We start from the raw sequence: 6,067 nt of genomic DNA, 5'->3' as shown, positions 1-6,067 counted from the left end.
TTCCACGGGTTTAAAAAGTGCAGTTGAGATGGCCTGTTAGGTTTACCCTGGGTATATGTCTGAGCTGATTCCCTTTTCTAGTTCTTCTGTCAAGACAGTGCTGAAAGGGGCGGGGAAGCAATGTATTTGCAAAAATCTGACGGGTTACCCAGTTGTCTTTTTTTTGTGTGGTTGAAACGTGAACTGCTTGATCATTTCACATCATCTCAGAACTCCTCTGCGATTCAAGGCAAAACGTCTTTCACCCTTCTCTGGCTCACCTTAAAGTGTAACAAACATAGCTGCAGACTTTTTTTTTTTTTTTTTTTTTGAAAGATGCTTCTGCAATTGAGGCTTTGATTTTATAAGCAGTGATATAGCAGAGAGAAAGGATGCACAACAGTATCTTAAACTTGCTCAGTTCTTGTGTATTACTCTAATTCAACATTAACAAATTAAGAAGCTGAACAAATTTGCTATTCACAAGCAGGTAGATGTCAGAAACATGTCTGAATAGTCTCAATTTGCATTAGATTATTTTACAGTAATATGCACTATAAGAGATGATTGCTTCTACTATTTAGTCTTAGCATCCTCATAACAAGGCCAAGTAATCTGGGTTTGGATTTTGTGGTTTCTTTTTCAGCATGTCCTCGACACCTTTTTCCCCTAAATATTTCTAAAACTGAACCATTTAGCTGAACCTTCCCAAAAAATTCTGCCAATGCAGAGTTTCTTCATAAAGTTAGAGCCAAACTAAGGTTGAACAGGGATTTTGTATATAGCAATTATCACATTGCTTATAATGCAAGCACAAAAACCACAAATAGAAACCAGGGAAGAAATTAATGCAGTTATGAAATCCTACATTAAAATGGGGAGATTTAGACTTGAAATTAGGAAACGTTTCTTCACCAAGACAGTAGTCAAACACTGGAACAAGCTTCCTAGAGAAGGGGTCGATGTCCCAAGCCTGTCAATGTTTAAGAAGCATTTGGACAATGCCCTTAATAACATGCTCTAACTTGTGGTCATCCAGTTGGACTAGCTGATTGTTGTAGGTACCTTCCAGCTGAACTATTCTATTCTAAATATTTCAAGCTTTCTAGACAAAAAATATGCATATTATTCTCTAATAAAAATGAAATCCATCAGGATTTTTTCAAAGTAACGTTTTGGAGAAAATAATTGAACAGCTTTCCAAAATTTCATGGTTGGAAGTGTCTGGCTAAGTACATGATGATCAGGAGAATCATAATGATGTTTGTGAGAAACTGAAATAGCCTTACAAAAATTACAATCCAGCCGAAATGGAAAATATTTATGAAAGAAAACTACTTGAGTATAACTGCACACGCAGCATGCTTCCACCTGAGACTACGGACTAGTACCGCGGATTGCATTTCTGTGTGGGGAAGACATCTAGTGGCTGAATCCACAGCTGGCTTAGATAGTAAAATTGGTCATTAAGGGATGCATTTCCCAGCTGTGTAACTTCTGCTTGCATCGATGTTGAGTTATCCAAAGTTTATGCTAGGAATGTAATATTGGTAGTTGCTACTTAATCTCTGTATTCTTATTAGAAGAACTGTTTTGGGCTGAGTCCTTTGCTACTGACTGAAGCTTTTTAATAATACAGGGTTTTGTTCTCTGCGGTGTTTTGAGATTGGCTTTCTGGGTGGATGATTCCTTGTTGGTAACTTTGTGGAAGTATTCTGAACTGTAAGACTGGTACTGTTGTACATTAGCCTTTTGGGAGAGGTAAGGTGGGTCAGAGTGGCATGAAGGTGCATGGATTCCCTGTACTTCATACTGTATATGGCTTGTGAGGATTCTTTGTGTTTTTAATAGTAAATATCTTGGACACTCATCTATATTTTGGAGCACCTTTCTGAGAAAGGCTTTGGCAAATGTGACTTCTACTATCACTGCTGACACTTCATTACTTCATTTATGTCCTTTCTGCTTAGGAGTAATGTTGTTGTGGGATTTTTTGGGGTGGGATTTTTTTGAGAATCTGCCTGAAGATGGCAAAGAATCTGAATTTTTCATGTTTTCTTGTTAAGAATTTATTACCTCCTTGAGACATTCCTGGGAGCTTTTTTATTTTTGTGATATTATTAAGAGATCTTAAATGAGATCTTTTAGATCTCCAAATGGTACCTTATATTCTAATTTTTTGAGAAAATCAGTCCCTGAATTTGAGACACTGAACTATTCCAGTTTTCCTTTAAAAGCATGTTTCAAGGGAGAGTAAATACGAAGTAAATATAAAATATCTATTTACTAAGGGAAGGAATGAGAGTCCTAATCTAAAACCGTATAACTAGGAGAGGGAGGAGCATATGCATTTAATTTCAAGATGAGATATCATTTGAAGATGGCAGAAAGAAATGTCACTAGATGGCACTGATTTCCACTATCTGCAGTAACTCAGTAACTTCTTTGCTATAAGCAAATCAGACCTCAGCTGAATCCTAACAGACACCAAGTATTTAAAGAACTAAGAGAATTCAATGCAATTCAAATGCAACAATTAGCACAGTTCTCTGTGTGTTGGATACTATTTTCAGGAAGAGGCTCCAAAAATATGGAGTAAAATTTGGACCTGAGGATTGCTATCAATAGAAACTGTCTTCAACGGATTCAGTCCACCTTGTCATGCCTGCTGATTCTTTACTGAATGCAAGGGGGGGGGAGAAAATCTATGCAACGTTCCTTCTGTTCCATCTCAGTTTTTCTTCTGACAAGACCAAGGTTGTGTTTTGGAGTTGCATTTTCCCTGTTTGCAGATGGTTAGGCATTGGCCTGTAACCACATAGAGAGACACAGCATTTAGATAGTGGGCTCCAGTAAGCCTACAGAAAATTACCTTCATAATGCTACATGAAGAAGCTTTAGTATCTTAATGGAACAACAATAATTTAGCTCCTTGCCTGTCACTAGTGATCACGCAGGTTGTGGTAGTATGTGCTGCCGCGTGAGCTCTGGGTGGCTCCTGCAGCCTGTTCTCCTGCCTTATTACTGCAACTCCATCAGCTACTTCATTACTATGCAAGTCCTTTCCTTTTTCTCGGTATGAGATTCTCTGCATCTCCCTGCTTTTTCCTGAGCAATTTCAGTTTAATGAGATGACCTAAGCTTTGTTAAATCAAAGAACACATCTTGAACCAGGTTCTAAAGCGCAGACTGGGCATGGGCCTGGGTGATCTCACAAGGGGTGTCAGTTCCTTCCATATAGAGCGGCTTAAGAATCTGCCCAGGGTTTTGCTGTATGTAAAACACTTCACTAAATGTAAGCATCGGTATTCTAGTTATTGGACTCGTCTTACGGTAATGACAGGCTTCAGAAATGAGGGGAGGGAGGAAGCGTTTTAAAGCTAATTACAAAAGAATTGAGGTAAGGAGGTCTCATTTACTGCAGTGAAATCTAATACTGAATTTGGGAGCTATTCTGTACACCAAAGAACAGATTAAAAAAACACTTGAGGCAAACCAGTATACAACCCCCCCCAAGAACCTCTAAAGCTCCTAATTATTTTTCTTCCAGCTTTGAACAGAACTGCTGAGCGATACCCACTCTCCACTGCATTGATGTAAGCTACTCTACGTTAGAAGCAAATGCAAGATTTCCTTATTTTCCTCAGAGACACAGTAGTTTCTCACTGAACAAAAGGATCAGATAGGAGGAAAAAGTAGAAGTATCCACTGAAAGACAGTAGAAACTTCCTAATGAATGTGTACTCTTATTTTAGTGTATTCATGGAGCACATATCGTATGAGAATACTGGTCATTTCACTGCACTTAAGTAATCCACTGCGTTTACTTCCCCTTCCTGTGCACTACTAGACAGGAGAAGACACATAAAGAGAGCTAAGTACTTAGATACACCTAAAACATGAATAATTTTACACTGCTTGTGGTTGTTTGGTTCAGCTGAACACAGGCTTTGCGTACCAACTGAAACCAGTGATCTTCCTCATGTCCTCCTCTAGGTCTAGCAGAGATCTTCTAGCAAAATAGATGTTCTTTTGCAAGACTAAATCTTCAGAAGTTTCTGGCTTCTGAAACCTAAAGTGAACATGGAATTGGGACACTCAAAAGCTGAACTCGGACCGAAATAGCTATTCAGCAATTATAATTTCTATTTTATGCTTAATTTCCTATTTTATAGAATAGAACTGTATTGAGTATACCTAATACATAGCATTTAGCTTCAAGGGCAAGGCAACACCAGTCTTGAGGCTGCCCTCTGTCAAGCCTGGGTGACAGTTGTGGTAGCTCTCTGTATCCTATCTCAGAGCCTGCTCCTTGTGTTTTCACTTGTGAGATGTGCTATCTGCTTTTAAATATAAAAGAAGTGGCCTCTACCACCAGAAGACCCACAAATTCCAAACCACTTGTAGAAAGAGAAAAGTGGTGGGATGGGCAAAAAAAGAAAAAAACATCCTTACCTGACTTAAGCAGAACTGCTACAGATTGCCTATCCTCTGGTCTCTGCTGTCCAGCCTATGTAAATGACAAATGTCAAACCTAATTATCAGTGTAAATGTGCCCTAAAAGCAGTTATGTATACTTCATCCTACCGCATCTTGGATACGGATATTTTCCATTAGGAAAGTAAAATGTCATTGTAAGAATTTAGCATGGCTTAATTACTAAACTTTAAATACATACTTCACTTGATTCTGCATCAGCTTCCACACAAATACTTACAGCTACATTGATTTGGGAAGTATACATATGCTGTTTCAAAGAGGAATTGTCCACACAAGAAAACTTTACGAAACTGTATGTTTATTTCTATTCTGCTTTTCCATTTGATATAAGGGCAACAAAAAGCAACTTGATCTTAACGTGCAGTGACCTGAAAATGACTGAAAATGAGAAAGTAATGATTAATAAATTCATGAGTCACAAAGTTGCACAAATTTATCACTGATCCATTGTAAGATGTCAAGTCAGATAAGACTTCAGGAAAAGGAATGTGTAAACAATCAAACCTACATTTGATAATTCTGATGGGCTGATATTATTTGCTCAATTTTCATGATGTCCCTAAGGGAGACAGAGATCAAACTGTGACCTTTTTGCAGATAGTCTGGAAAGAACTGATTCTTCCACATTGCAGAAGCCCTTCCTGAAAAGACCTGAAGTATTAGGCAGCTGCAAGATGCTATACCAAGAAATCATTTACTGCAGTGTCAAAATGCATGACAATTACTTCACTTGGTGTCCGCTTGGAACAGAAGGCATAATTGGGGAATTTCTGTCACAATTAAGAGAAAGTCACACAGTTGACAGGAAACAGGGGTTCTGTATAACCAGTCCTGAAATAGACTTCAGTGATTGTACAGATAAATCAACAAACTGCTTCAACGTATAGTTTGATATTACCTTAAGCTACAACAACAGAATGTAGAGTCTTTAATTTTTCCTGTCACCATCCACTTCTACTACCTTACATTACCATTGTATGTGAACTACCACATGTTCTTTACCCGCTTTCTTGGCAAAATAAGAGATCGTGCATAAATTCTATAAAAAAGGAATTCCTTTATTTTTTTAAAAAGGACCATTTTTCCATTACCAAGTGAAAACTTTACAAAGTAAAGTATTTCTCTTCCAATAATATTTTAATATAAAAACTTAAATCACTTACTCTGGCCTTGCTGTTCTAACAGGAAGTCTTGTGGTACTGCAGGACCCAGGTATTTTCAGCCTCACCCTAGTATCTAATCGTAAGTTCATCACTTGCTTAAATAAAACCACTTCTGTGGCCACTTACCATCAACAAAACATCCCTACCACCAAGCCAAAAATAAAGCATCTTCACTAGCCCAAAAGAGACTAAACTCTAATAGCATTATTACGGTGAGAAGCTTTTTTAAAAAAAATTTATTTTGAAAGTTAGACACAACCTTAAAATTGTACAAAGACAACAAGCACTCAAATTACACAGAGTTAGCAGTGAGTACAATGTGAACACAACAACAGTGAGACTCGCCTCTCTTTATATGCAAATATAAATAGAGATTATCCTTGCCAAACTTCCAGCTCTCTTTTTTTTTTCTTTCTTTTTTTTTT

The sequence above is a fragment of the Haliaeetus leucocephalus genome, unplaced genomic scaffold (genome assembly GCF_000737465.1).
Source record: "Haliaeetus leucocephalus isolate CR32 unplaced genomic scaffold, Haliaeetus_leucocephalus-4.0 Scaffold228, whole genome shotgun sequence".
In the NCBI taxonomy this organism is placed as follows: domain Eukaryota; kingdom Metazoa; phylum Chordata; class Aves; order Accipitriformes; family Accipitridae; genus Haliaeetus; species Haliaeetus leucocephalus.
This window is presented reverse-complemented; position numbering follows the sequence as displayed.